The sequence below is a fragment of the Pinus tabuliformis genome, chromosome 4_1 (assembly GCF_031772625.1).
Source record: "Pinus tabuliformis cultivar Carrire ecotype Pingquan chromosome 4_1, CPIR1, whole genome shotgun sequence".
NCBI lineage: Eukaryota > Viridiplantae > Streptophyta > Pinopsida > Pinales > Pinaceae > Pinus > Pinus tabuliformis.
In genome coordinates, this window is record NC_142303.1 from 793487164 (window position 1) to 793502754 (window position 15591).

Here is a 15591-nt window from a genome sequence, read left to right on the forward strand (position 1 = left end):
GTTTCCGATTTTCCGAGATCACACTAAGGCATGGCGGAAAAGAGCATACGCATGAGAAAACTCCTTCCTTTCTATTTCTAATTTGCCCAGATCGCACAGAGTCACGGGGAAAAGATCATACGCAGAAATGAAAGGTAGAGATCTAGTAATTAAAAATAGAGAGCTAAATAAACCGAAATAAATAGAGAGATGAATAGCTAGAACTACAAATAAAGATTGTATAACTCTAGATCTTAAAAACGGCGCAGCTAGGGCTACCAGAAACCTTTTCGCGTGAAACATAAGGGGTTCCTCATTGGAACATATGCTCCTAACAGAATAGAGCAGTCCTCTCGGCTTGAAAGCAGTCAGAAATAGTAGATCTAGGAAACGACAGTCGGATGCAGTTGTACCGCTTCATATTTGGATCACCAACGGATGCGGCCCTCAAATAGCTCTGATACCATGTAGGAATTTACAGGGTAAGTTCCTCAGACAAAACACCAAAGGACACCGCTCACAAACAGATCACAGATCAATACACTAGTATTCTTGATGTGGTTAAAACCCTCAAAGAGGGAAACAGTCCACGGCCTAAGCCAACGCGGCCACTTCAGCTAATTTATTAATAAAATAATGAAAATTTACATAAGCTTCTCTCATGAACGGTTACTACAAATGACCCTCCATGCTTTTTAAATAGAGATCATGGACTAATTGGGTGTTAAGCCACGGATCAAGTGTCGGTAATACCAAGGAGAGAATGAATCGTCAGATCACTTCATGTCTAGAACATATCGTGACCGTCAGATTATAAGTTACAAAAGTACATAGTAAAGAAACACACTTTACATAACTCTATACTAGACCAAGTTATACTTAACTATTTCCTATGTGTCGGAATATCCTAACACTTTTATCTCTTCTACCCTACTACTGAAGTAAAGTACAAATGGAAGAAAACTAATAAACAACTAATCAAATCCACAATACTTGCAATGAAATACTTCTAGAGACAATTTAACCATGAATCTATGAAACTAAGCTAAGCATACAGATACAAGAAGAGGAGCCTTTGCTACTAGGGTTGGGCCCTAACCCAAGAGCTTCATCCCTCTGAGTCAACTCAGTGTTGGATCAAGAAAAAAGCTCATTTTCATTATCAAAATAGAAAATTACATCAATGTCTTCCACAAGTCTGGAGCTCGAAAATAACTAGTGTTTTTGCAACAAAAATTCGAATCCTAATGAGGCTCTAGGCCTCTCTACTTATACAAATGAAGTCTCCAACGACTTCCTTAAATCTAGGGAGGCTCGGCTCCCAAACTTGAGATGAACTAACTCTTTGTCTATCACTTGCTCGGCTGCCTTTTGATCTTCATGACTTGGCTGCTTGCACTCCGAGTTGGTGTGATTAATGGAGGAATATTCGAGTGGGGGAGGAGTAAATGAGGAGGATTTACCTCCTACAATTTCTATCCCTTGTCCCATCCGAGTTTCAAACCTTAGTTTTGCCAAAATTTCTTGATTTTCTCTTCCAAACCTGCATCCAATGCATATTAGTCCACTAGGTGTAATATCTCACTTTAACTCATCTCATTAAACAAAATATAATCAAAACATGTAATAAGTTGTGAGAAGAGTTGATTTGACTAAGCTAGGAGGTGAGTTAAGGCCCATATAATTACCCAATGATGAGGCTCATCATCACCCCCCTACTGAAAGTGTTTCTCATCCTTAGAACAACTCAATCAATATCCATGTCTTTCATAGCTCTAGTGGCTTCCCTAACATCCCATGCCTCTGTTGTGGTTTCTTCTTCTTGTGCATAGAATCTTGCCTTCTTTTCTACCTCCTCCCACTACCTTCTTTCTTCCTCTTCCTTCCTTCCTTCTAACATCCCCAAGAGCAGTGGGGGACTGAGTTTCAAGCCAATCCAATTGACTTTGAGCCTTTGGATGGATTGCTTGTACATGGGTGTCATGTTCAGTGCTTCTCTCATCCTTTGAGGAGAGTGGTACTCTCTGATCTTCAAACTGTATGGCAATGTATTCCATCTCCTTAGGCAAGCTTGCATGCTGTCATCCCCTAATAATCTGAACATGTCCTCAAAATGTGTAATTGCTTGCTCTTGGGTAGCAAGATACCTGGGTGCAAGTTGAGGATCATTTGCAATTAAATTATGTGTACTGATGAGTGTCATTGGATTGGATTTCTCAGCTCTAATCATAAGAGGCTCTGTTTGTTCTCTTGCCAATACATTTTTCATTTATGTAGCATTTTCTTCCTCATGGTTCATCCATGATGCCAAAGCCATCAACTATAAATCCCTTAACTTTGCATTAGGGTCCCATACATTCATGTATGTCAAGGCCATGTTATGCAAATAAAACTCAAACATCTTGGCCCTATCTTCAATTGTGATTTGATCACAAAGATCAATGAACAATCTATAATCCTGGAATGTCATAGTGCCTCTTTGTGCTAGGGTCTTGATTTGGAACTGTAGCCATTGTTCCTTAAGGTATAGTGCATAGGACTTAGCTGGCATCCTGCACTAGATTGCTTCCAAAGAGACACTGGCCATGGATGTCAATTGATTCTCTCTTTCTTGCAGTTGTCCTTTCAACCATGTATTTTCTCCCTCTAACTGATTTTTCATGATGGCCCCTCTATCCCTCAAGATACTTAGCTCTTTGCCCATCTCTTTGAGCTTCTCTCCCATGTGACCGATGTCCTCCACTTGGACTTGGCAATATGCATCCATCTATGAGTTCTGGCTCTCTCTTTCTCAAGCTCAAAGAATAATGGAATGGTGAATTTTTGTGGAATGACCCTGCCCCCCTCAATAAATCTGTAGTAGGAGTCAAGGTTAGGTTGAGGACTAGGCTCCTCTAGCTCTGGGTCCTCTCTCTTTGGTTCTAGTTGCTTACTTCTTTCCTCATCCAATTTTTGAGTTTCTTGTAGGTTTAGCAGAGTTTCCTGTAGGACTGCCTCTGCTTCCTATAGGTCCTGATGCGTATCATGTAGGATGTCTTTTCCTTTGGATGAGATAGACCTTGTTACAGGCCTTCTCACATAGGTGATAGGAGACTTGGGGGAGGTTTGGGCTGAGTATCCTTCCTCTTGAGTTTTTATAGGAGGAGCCATCTTCTCCTGCCATTTAGGTGAGTCCTTAATAATAATGGAAACCTTTGTTGGAGTTTGGCGTTTTCCCTGCCTTCGCCTTGTGTTTTTCCTTGTTCTGAAGTATAAGGGGGTCTGCCTCTATCTTTTGCCTTTTTGTTTTATAGGGTTGCTAAGGGCAGTGAGGGAAGCTCTTGCCTCTCTCTCAGTTGGTTCTGGAGACACACTAGGTGACTCCTTGTCTTCTGCCTCCTCTTTTCCATTGCCCTTTTCCTCTATGATTTTCCCCCTTCTTCTCCTTCTAGATCCTCATCTTGTTCATCAGTCTCCTCCTTGAAATCTTCCTCCATTTCCTCATCACCTTCCTTCTCTTTCTCTTATTCTTCCTCCTCATCTATCTCATCTTCATCCCTCTCTGCTTCTTCTCCATCTATTTCAGTTTCTTCCTCACCTTCTTCACTGACAGTAGGACTAATGTCATATGTGAGGGCTTTGATATCCTCCTCTGTCTACATGTCTCTGAAAATTTCCCATTGGATATGAATTTTGAGGTTGTGGAGGGCATATTCTATGATGATTCTAATTAATCCATGGTGGGCTAACTGTTGGTGGTTTCCCTCCTACACCTTTATGCTTGTATCTATCAGTGATTGCAAAAGGAAGTATGGTACGCTGAGCCTGTGGTGAGGAGGTGTTTCTGCTCCAAACCTCAACTCTTCAAGAAGCCTAAAGTGATACCCATAAACCACACTATACCCACCTTCACATGATATGTATTTAATAAGGTGGTAGCTTACCTCATTCCAGGGGTATGGTAGGCTTGTTCTCCTTACTCCATTTTTTTCCTCAATGGGCTCTTCTCCCTCTAAAAAGAACTTCTTCTTTGCAATCTAGCTATCTCCCTTGTCTTCCTTTCTCCAAGGCACTGATAGGGGAAGTGTGGTAATCCTGCTTACGAGTTCAAGGGTGAGCTCTATGGAGAGGTCTCTCACCACAACAGTGGCATGGGATCTGGTCAGTGGAATGAGGGAGAGAGTAAACTCATGGGCCACTCCATCACCATACCCCCTTAATTTCTCAAAATATCCCATCCAATTATGCCTTGTGAAGATTTCTAACACAGGAGGGTGTTGGTGGATTCTCACAGTGTTAATGGGCTCCCTTCTATTAACCCCCTGTCATTTTGGCTGGTGAATTATGAGGAGCAGAGATGGTTGACAGAGATTTTAATGCAGAAGTAAATGGGACTAAAATAATTGTGGAGTCAATTCCCTACACAGCTACTAAATTCACTCAAACTAGGATATTTTTCTGAGCAATTCACTTGGAAAAAGGGAAATAAATACAGAGCCTACCTCCTCGTGGTGTTTGTTGTGGCCAACCCCTGTGTATCCCCTTCTGAAACTACTCTCAGCCAATCCTATAGACTGTCTCTATATCTTGTAGGATTCATGTGCGATCCTGTAGGATTTCCTGTGTAATCCTATAGGAAGTCCTGTGTAGGAGAAAGGTGGAATTTTCTCTTCTATAAGTATGAGAGCGACTTTTCTAGAGTGAGCCTTAAGGAAATGAATGCATGAGTGCATGGGGATCAATGATTATTTCCTCTTATGGTTGAGTTGAGTGAGGTGGTGTGCTGGCAGCGGAGGTACATTTTCTATTTTTGGACCATTGGTCCCCACTACCACCTTATCATTCCCCTCTCCTCGTAATCAACTCCTAGTTCATGCCTCCGTAGACTTAACTGCTTTTGTCCTTCTCCTCTCTTTTCTTTTTACTTGACTGTTGCCACGTGTGGGAGGACCAACTGTTTTGTCTTCGTCGACTGAACGAAGGTGACCAAGTTAACTAGCCACCTTTTGCTTATAAACCAACTCGCTCACAACCTTTACATTTTTTTACTACATAATGCAAATGAGAGAGTGAAGTGAGATACTTACCTGTGGTGCTAATACCTTGCTGCAGTTTGTTGAAGACATGAGGTGCTTACTGTGTGTTGGTTGCATGTTATTTTTCCTTCATTTTTTATTGCTCTTTGATCATTCCTTTGATGTGAAGGTACCTGGTGTTGAAGATGATGGTGCTTTTTCTGCTCTAGAGCTCCTTCTACCCTTGGATCTTCATGCTAGAAGCTTGCTGCTACTCATGATTTTTATTTTGTGGGATAGGCTACTATAGGATTTCCCACAGGATGTCCTGTAGCTACTTCTCCCTCAAAACTTTAATCATACACTCTGCTGGGATTTTGAAGATGGTGACATGGATAAAGAGGAGGTCTAGGAGTGTGAATAATGAGGAATACACTCAGGTGTTGTTCCCTTCTGCCCTTTTTTTTTTCCTATGTTTTCTCTTGAGGACTGTGATTTCTTTTTAATTGATCTTTTTATGATGAATGTTGGGGCGATCAAGGTGGAGAAAGGCATGGTAATGAAGTGGTGATGTAGGGATGTTATTTTTTTTGACATGGCAGGTAATTTTCTCACGCTAGGCTCATTTCCTGTAGGATTCCCAAGCCATTGTAATTCCTACAGGATCATCTTGTAGGTTTTTAGCGGATCCTGTAGAAAAAACAGTCCCCTTGTAAACTGAAGCAAAGGAGTGAAAAAAAATGAAATAAATGATGGATTGATGAATGATGATGGGTGGAAAAATAAAAGTGTGAGCGAAATAAGTCCCTTTTTTACTCTCCTTTGTTCTTTTCTCGTCCTCCTATTGACCTGCAAATATAAATTTTTCATGATTTTTCTCTTCTTTTTTTCTCCTTTTTTTTTTTGAAGACAACTTGTCTGCATCTAAGAGGTTTTCATTCTAGTTTTTTTCCCTGGGCGCCTCGAGAGAGTTTTTCACCTAGGGATCATTTTACTTCCTTTTTTCTTTTTTTTCTTTTTGACACCATTGGGCTGCCCCAACAGGTTTTCAGCCCACTAGTGGGACTCAGGTGCCTCATGGAGGTTTTCACTTGAGTCCTTATTTTTCTTTTTTTTTCTCTCAATGATTTGATGAGGCAGGAATTGAAACTTGCTCCACCACCATCACTATTTTATTGATACCATCAATGAACTCTTGCTTTGATAATGGCCTCTTGTAAACTTTCAGTCTATGCCCATTAATAAGTAAAGGAATGACCTCTGCATCTATGGTCCTAATCTGCACTGAACCATTATCATGACATATCCCTATAGCATAAGGCCCCAACCATCTTGTCCTTAACTTTCCCTTAAAGTCTTTATATCTGGAATAATATAACAATGCCCAATCACCTTCTCGAAATTGATTATCCTTGATGTTCTTATCGTGCCAGATCTTCCTCTAAAGTTAAGTTACCTCTATATATAGGAGGGCCTGCATTCTGAATTCATATAAACCATTCAACTGAAGCAATCTCTCTTGTTGTGCATTGCTGATATCTAGATCTAGTTGGGCTACCATTCTCAATGTGTTATACTCAAACTCAATCAAGATAACAGGGCCTTTTTCCCATAGACTAGCTCATAGGGTGTGAATGCAGTGGTGGTATTCCAAGTGGTATTATAGGCCCAGGTGGCATCAACTAGTCTATCTGCCCAATCCTTCCTGTTGTTGCTAACCACATTGGTCAAGATGCTCTCCAAGGCTATGTTGGTCACCTCCACTTGCCCATTAGCTTGTGGGTGATAGGGAGTGGAGGTCCTATGCTTGATCTTGTGTTGGCTGAACAAGTCTTCAATCATGTTGGAGGTGAACTGGCTACCTTGATTAGTGACCAGTTCTCTAGGGTATACAAATTTGTAAAATACATTCTCCCTTAAGAACTCAGCCACCTTTTCCTCCATTGCTGCCTTAATTTCCTTGGTTTCAGCCCACTTAGTCAGATAGTCAGTGCACACAATGATATATTGCTTTTGCTTGGAAGGAGGGTCAATAGGTCTAATGAATTCCATGCCCCACTTGTAAACTGGCTCAAAAGTCACTTGAGGTTGCAAAGGTATTTCATCTCTTGAAGTGGGCTTTCCCATCCTTTAGCACCAATCACACTGACTAGTATATATTTTCACATCCTAATGAAGAGTGGGTCAATAGTGCCCATCTTGTAACACTTTGAATGTTGTCCTCTTTGTTGCAAAGTGACCTCCACAAGGCCCATCATGACAGGTTAGGAGGATATCAAAGACTTCCTCCTCCCTGACACATTCTCAAAATTTGATCTAGGCCAAGTTTGAAGAGGTTTCCCCCAATCCAGGTGAAGGGGTAGCTCTTCCTCACAATCTTGCTTTTCTCTTTGGAGGACAGATTTGGTGGGAACTGTGTAGATACCAAATAGTTTGCTATGTCAGCAAACCATGGAGAGAGAACTAAAATGACGAGTAAGTTCTCATTCGGTAACTGATCATCAACCATTCCCTCTTCACCTGCAGGCAAACTTAATCTGGACAAAAATTATACAACAACATTTTCCTTTCCAGGCTTATCAACAATAGTTAGATCAAACTGTTGTAATAAAAGTAACCATCTAATAATCTAGGCATTCACATCAAGTTTATTCATTAAATATTTGATTATAGCATGGTCAATATGTACACATGTTTGATATCCTATAATATAATGCCTAAATTTGTTCAATGAATGCACAACATCCAAGAGCTCCTTTTCGGTCATTGTGTAGTTTAGTTCGGCCTTTAACAGATTCTTATTGATAAAGTAAATGGCATAAGGCAATTTCTCATTTATCTGGCCTAGTGCTGCTCCTATGGCTTTGTGTGAGGCATCAGCATGAATGTGAAAAGGAAGGGCCCAATTTGGGCCTCAGAGAATCGATGCATTGGTTAACTTATCCTTCAGGGTGTCCAGGACCTCTTGACAGCTTTTTTACCATACAAACTTAGAGTCTTTGCCCAATAACCCAAATAAAGGAGAAGCCAACTTGCTGAAGTCTTTTATAAACCTTCTATAGTATCTAGCTAACCCTAGGAAACTTCTGACATCTCTCTGCTTTTGTGGAGGTGGGACCCTTTGGATGATAGCTATTTTGTTTTGGTCCACCTGCAATCCTTGTTAAGATATTGAATGACTAAGCACGGTCCCTGCAGTCATAAAGAATTCACATTTCTTGGTACTGAGAGACAGGTTCATCTCAATGCATTTGTGCAGACCCTTACCTAAGTTGGACAAATCCTCCTCGAAATCACCCCCATAAGGTGTGAAATCATCCATATAGATTTCTACTGCATCATGGACTAACTCAGCAAAGATACTCAAGACTGCTCTCTAAAAAGTGGCAGGAGCATTGCATAGGCCAAAAGGAAGGACCCTATAAGCGAAATTACCCCAAGGACAAGTGAAGGTGGTTTTATCCTGGTCTTCCGGGCTGATTTGGATTTGATTGTACCCACTGAATCCATCTAGGAAAGAGAAAAACTTTTTCCCTGCCAAGCCATCTAGCACTTGGTCGATGAAAGGTAGAGGGAAATGGTCCTTCTTTGTGGCTTTTTTAACTCCCTGTAATTGACACAAGTCCTCCACTTACCATTTTTCTTTGGAACCAACACCAAAAGAGAGACCCACTCACTATTTGAGATAGGGTAAATGAATCATGCATCTAGCAGTTTTTGCAGTTCTTCTTTGACTATATATTTAAGAGCTGGATTCATCTTCCTCTGGGGTTGCTGAACTGGATTTCAACCTTCCTCGATATAAATATGGTGAGTACACACTGAGGGGTGCACTCCCTTCATTTCTTAGTAACTCCAAGCGAAGGCATCCAGGTGTTCCTTTAGCATGTTGCACAACTTTTCTTCTTGGAGAACAGAAAGAGATGGATTGATTTTCAAAGTTCTCTTGGGACCGAATTCTATGGTTTTGACATGGATAGGGTTGGAATCAGCTAAGCATAGATCCATTTGATGGTTGTTTTGGGTTTCCTTTACTACTTCCTCTAAGGACAATGTACTGGGGTTGGACTTTGGAGTATGTGTTTGATCAAATCATCTTCATCCTGTTGTCCCCCTCCCATGGTTGTTTCTAAGGTATAGAGTTGGGTGGAATAAAATTCATCTTCCTCCTCCTCTTCCAGCCACAAAGGTAAGTCATGTTCTAGAGATGGTTGAGCAGGAGGGTATAGGACTAACTGCTTGGACATATGCCCATTCTTGATGGTCATATTTCCAGCTCTGCAGCTAATGTAAGCATCGATAGTGGCTAACCAAGGCCTCCCAAGGATGAGAGGGTAACCAGTAAGCTTAGCCTCAGGCAATAGAACTAGGAAATCTACAGGGTATTCCCAAGAATCAATGGAGACCATCACATCCTCCACAATCCCCTCAGGGGTCACTATGGAGCAGTCTGCAAGTTGCGGAACTGTTGTGGTCTTCCTTAACGAACCTTGGAGATTGAGTTTGAGCATGGTGTCCTTCGTCATCAAATTAATGGCAGCCCCAAGATCGATTAAAGTGTGTGGGACAATGGTTCCATTGATGTGCACATCTACTACAGGGCTTCTAGGGTCCAAATACTTTGAACAGAGTACCTGCCCCAACATTAAGTCGGACAGTTGTCCAATGACATTAATGGTAGGGGCATATCTTTTTCGCCTCCCTAGATGCTTGAAGCACTTCTCCTTAATTAAATTGTTGTAAATAGGTACATCCTTGATAGCTTGGAGAAGTGGAATTTTGACACCTAGTTTTTCAATTCTCCCAGAAGTTCAGTCTCTTCTAGGGTAGGCTGGGGTGGTTGGGTTAATCTCTCAGGAAAGGGTGGTGGATTTACATTAAGCACACTTTCCTCTCTTTCTTCCTCAACCTCCATGGGTGGAGGTAGAGGTTGGTTGTTTGGGAGTACTCTCCCAGATCCTAGGTTGATTTCCTGAATCTCCATAGCATAGGCTGGATATGATGTCTCTCCACTGTATACTTGTTGTGCCTGTCTGTGTTTGGGTTCAGATTTTGTTGGGCAGGCATCTGGGGTTGTTTAGGTGGAGCAGAGTGTAAAATCTATGGTTGGGCAAGTGGTGAAGGCAATAATCAGCTCCTTGATATACCACTTTGACTCTAGGTAAAGAGGGGCACTTGTCTTTGGAATGGTTTTCTTCACAGATTGAGAAAATTTCAATAGAATTCAATGGAAATTCATTCCTATGATGCCTCCTGGTACTATTGAAAACAGCAATAAGAAATGCTAAAAATAGCATTGTTATATATAGCATTTTAGGATACATACCAATTTTAATTAGTCCCTAAATTAAAATTGAGAGTTAAAATTCGAATTTGAGCTGAGCAGTTGTTTGTAAAATAATTAATTAATTCATCTTGAGTTAATTAGTTGGAGAAAATCAAACATGAATTCTATGTGAAGACATGCAATAGTTATCTCTTTGATTGAGGAAGTTATCACTTAATTAAGGAGCTCAAGATGAGTTGTACTTTGAGTTGTAATTAGTTAGCTCATTTAATTGAGTTAAGTCCAGTTAGATTAGTTCCAACAGTTTGTGGAACTGATTGTGAGTTCAGTTAGTCAATGCATGCATGCATGCAACTAGTGTACTTCAGATAACTGAATATTCTCTCATAAATAACTCATGCATGTCATCTCAGACAGAGACCCAATTGAGATCAAAGGATGGGATAGTGTCCTGTTATCACAAAATCGTGTACTAAGGGCTGCTACTTAGCAAGATCTCATGCAACTATTTCAACCAGGCTTTAGACTAAGGCTTAGCCTCCTTAGTCAGAGAGGGCTCTCTCACAGATTTTTGATATGAATTAATAACAAGAACAGATGGCTAACTCTTCAAACAGTACATGAAAATAAGCTGGTTGGAACAACAAAATAACACTTCTTCCATTGGGCTCATGGAGTCAAACACTTCTGCAGTAAACTATTAACTACTCAATCATGGAAGCCAAGGCATATAATGTTTAAAAAACTCAGAACATTTCTCAAAAAGAACCTCAACTCATAAATATACACAGGAAGTCTGAGCACTAGGTGAATTCAGAGTGATTGCATATTTAGTGAGCTGTAAAACATAAAGGATAAAGACAAAGCCACATATATTCTGAGCATTTGAACACATGATGAATCTTGGGAAGAAAAAGTAATCTTTATATTACTGTCAAAAGTCTTTTACATAAGCTGATATAAAAACTCTGTTTTTTCATAAATCTCCAACCCCAATTACATCAGAGTTTTCACTATATATAGGAAAACATACTTCACTACTTCGAGTCTTCTCCTCAAGTATGAGGGGAGCTCGATGACCTATCATTAACTACCCTTATCTATTTTTAAACACACTCATTAAATACATAAAGTATTGAGCAGTAATTACAAGGAGTTCTAATCACACTAAAACTCTAACTTCATCTCCTCGTATGCCTGATTCCTTTCTTGATCTTTGACAGCTGTCTTTTGTTGGTTAGGCTCAAGATGATTTAGCTACAGATGCAAGGAACGCTGACTTTGGATACCTGTAAGCGCTGATGGATCATTTATCATCAGGATCAAAACACCTATTTTTAAGGTCCCTGTCTCCTACCATCCTCCGAAAATGTAGCAGCATGTTCCCAAATCTTTAATAACTCAAAATATGGAACGCTGCTACCAAACACCATGTCTCCAGATGAGCTGTAGGCTGTATTGATGTACCGGTGTCTCTCTTCTAACATTCCCGGTCAAACTGTTTATTCTGCATTGAAAACATCACCTACAGCAGTTTCGTAGCGCGCTACGAAACTGCTGTGTGATTTAAAAAAAAAAACAGTCTTCCTCTAAACTCCTCACAAAATTGAATAGCTGATGTTTGTTAAGCTTCACGGTTGCCATTTGAAAGATACTACCATCATAGACAAACCCACTGGTTGCAGCTGTTGCTATTGGTCATTATGAAAAAAAAACTACCCTGTTGGTGGCTTCCTTTAGATATGCTTATTGATGTGTTGCTTTCAGCAGATGAGTCATCACATGAGCCACTAGAAATGTCTTGAAAAGATGTTTCTGAAGCTTTCTTACAGGATATAGTATCTGTAGGTTGGGAGGTTTTATTTTGAGAAACTTCTCCAGTTTCCAGATCTCGAAGGGAGGCAATGATTGCTTCCATGACCATCCTTTCTTCATCATATATTGAAATTGAAACTCGAGCAAATCTATCCAAAGGACAGTCAGAAACTTGGTTGCCTGTGGGAAATGCTGCTACAATATCAATACAATTTTTGTCAAGGATGCTGTCACTGCTTTTATCGCATTTATTGGATGTACCTTCAGCATCGTTGTTTTCTTTCCTCTCCTGTCCAGTTAAGTCCTCTGCGTGGATGATGCCTACAGTTTTTCTGATTTGTCTGGAAATTCAAAAGGTACCTCAGTTCTACTCATTTGCCACCTAGAGCGAAAATGATCAATGGCATCTTCGGTGGTGTCATTTTGTGTGGATCCTGGACCTCCAATAATTTCATGCAACACATTCTCATCCAGATTTCCCTCAAACTTGATGATGTTTTTATCACCAGCATATGGGTTATATATGAGATCTGAATGATGAGGCAGAATAAAAAGGTCCCCTGTGCCATGTCCAAATAATGCAGCAATAAAAAACTTTGTCGTTATCTTAAAGACAGATACAAGCGCTGCCAATGGTGTTGGAGAGATCCTTAACAATATTACCCCCTTCAAAAACCAGGCTCCTCACGGGATAGTCGAGAAGCTCCAAGATATTGACCCCGCCTTTCTCAGACTTCCATGGTACTCTTTTGAGAGTGCTTTTTTGATGGGAAAGGAATGTTAAGGTAATAAACCTGGAAGTGCCGATGGTTTATAGTTGCGAAAGCTCCCAGCATTGACATCAATTGTGTCCGGAAGATATATTTCCTCTTCGGGTTCTTCAACATTAAAGCCTTCTTTTGCAGAAGTTTCAAAGTAGGGAATGTTGCCTTTAGAAGCACACCATGCCCTGACCTTTTTCTCAGAGACCACTCTGCTGTTTCCACCATCCACGTAAATTTCATTTCCAAGCACAACAAATGGAAAATTCTCCGGATCAGAATGGCTTGCCTGAATTAGAAATTCATCGCGCCAATTATTTAGGTTATCAAATGATTTTAGCACATTAACATCGTAAACCAAGAACTTAGCAATCGGCACCACGGTAGAAGGCAGCACCAAAGCTCTGAAAACCTTCCTGGCCAGCGGTATCCCATATCTGCAACGTGAACAATCTATCCTCATACTGAAATTCTTATTTACATATTGATTCATCAGCGAGTTTTTACCAACCCTGCTATTGCCAAGGATGACAACCTTTAACAGAGTTCTTCTGCGGGCCGACATGATGAGCTCGAGCTTATGTTGAATGAAGATGGAGTCGAAAAGATCTAAGCTGATTCATCTATTGATCACATCTTGCAAATCTCGAAAACACATGCTCGAGCCTCCAGGCGGTCCAATGATACAGCTAGGTGTCAAATCCTTCTCTGTTTGGGCTACGTGTCTCTCTGCTTTCTAAAAACTTTTTCTTGGAGTTTGTCCATTTCACCCACAACACCGACAGAAAAGATGCGGAGAATGAGCCTTTTATTTTGCTGGATGCGCAAGTGCAAGAATTGCAGCAACACCGCCAACTGCCCGGATGCTATCTCCTTGATTTCGTGGATTTACTTGCCCCAGAATTTTACGATTGTGCCAAAATGTTCATAGGCTCTTCCTGGCACCAAACAATCTCCGCATTTGAATATCGATTCAACTCCCGTTGGACCAGATCATATGGGAATGGGCATAGTTGCTCAACCCGACAAATAGCGACATCTTCCCTTTGAAGTCTCTGTCTTTCCTCATCCAGCTCGTAATAAATCTTTCCAGAACAAAGTATCAAACGCTTGATGCCCTCTTCTAGGTCAGAGTGATCATTCTGATCCTTAATGAGACATATAAATCGGGTTCCCTGCTTGTCGAATTCGGGATGACCTTGCATGTCATCAAATTCAGACAGATTTGATTTGCAGTCCTTGTGCCGAAGAAGATTCTTTGGAGACATGACAATCAAAGGTTTACGGAAATTCCGATTTATCTGGCAACAAAGAGCATGAAAATAGTTGGCAGGAGTTGTCACCTTTACAATTTGCCAGTTACACTGCTGAATTTGGGTGCGTAATGTAGGATCCATCTCAGAAACCACAAAAGGATTGTCATCACTCATCTGGAGAAACCGCTCTAATCTTGCACTAGAATGCTCTGGACCCTGGCCATCATATCCATGAGGAAACAAAACAACAAGTCCAGATTGGCGAAGCCATTTTGATTCCCCACTGCTTATGAGCTGATCAAAAATGACTTGGGCGCCATTTGCAAAATTACCAATCTGAACTTCCCACAGGACCAATGAATTGGGATTCTCCATTGAATAACCCAATTCAAAACCCAGAACACCAAATTCTGACAAAGAACTGTTGCTCACAGTAAACATCTCCTCAGGTTGAATCATGATAACATGGTAAGTAACTTGAGGTATTTCATTAAAATAATACCGTGAACCAAAAAACTTGTAAAAGAATTTGATGCTTAATGCATGCACTACGAACCATCTGAAGGATTTGCCACACCATGAATCTCTGTAAATCTCAAACTCACCAGGACTCCACCGGCATACAAGGTTTAGGTGGATTGTAGCCATTTGAACACACATTAAATATCCCCTGCTTCCGCACATAATCTTGCAACATGTTCTCATTCTTCACCAATGTAACACACCTGGAAACTTGCAACATCTCTCTCAAATATAAGCCAGTCACTGATAATGAATTTTTGATGAATATGACAGCTGTGTAAGATTGACTGTGGATTCAGACCAATTCCCAATTTCGTAGCGCAATTAGTACAAAGTCGGTGTTTTTCGCTACGAAATCACCTAAACAGGTTGCGCTGCGAAACTGCTAAAAGGATTTATGCGCTGCGGAACTGCTAAAAAAAATTAATGTGCTTATTTGCAGACATTTGGCTTTGAAATTTTGTCAGTGATAACATGTCCCATGAGCATATCTCTTGCATGCAGAAGGAATTCTTTCCTTGAGGATTACGCAGTTATTTCAGAGGTTAGTGAGCAATGTGCTAGGTAATTACATATAGGTGGCAGCTTGAGGACCCAGGAGAAACTGCACAAGGAAATAGGAGGTTTGGAGGACTGAAGGAAGGCATATGTGTTGTCTATTCTGTCTATGAGCAGTTGTGAGGGATTGTATTGAGAGCTGGATAGCTTGTGAGCTAATGCTTTGTGTAATCTTGAGATATTTCCACTTGTATGATAATACAGAGATCGGGGATTTTAGGTGAGGCTTTCCCCAGAGTATTCTTCTGTGTTCATGTGTGATTGATTTCTTCTTCATCTGTTATATGTGTTCTATTTCATCTTTCTCAAAATCGATTAAGCTTTCGCAAGTTTGTTTGTAGAAGTAGATCAAGTATTTTGCTTTAGTTACATTACATTATCGGTTTGATCTATAGTGAAATTTCTACATGGTATCGGAG

At 40.6% G+C, this 15591-nt stretch overlaps 2 pseudogenes; both read right to left on the reverse strand.

Moving 5' to 3' along the window:
• Window positions 1-11236: 11236 nt before the first annotated feature.
• LOC149178581 (ras-related protein Rab7 pseudogene) lies at window positions 11237-13401 on the reverse strand (annotated as a pseudogene).
• A 340-nt stretch (window positions 13402-13741) lies between these two features.
• On the reverse strand, window positions 13742-14740 carry LOC149178582 (uncharacterized; annotated as a pseudogene).
• Window positions 14741-15591: the final 851 nt, after the last annotated feature.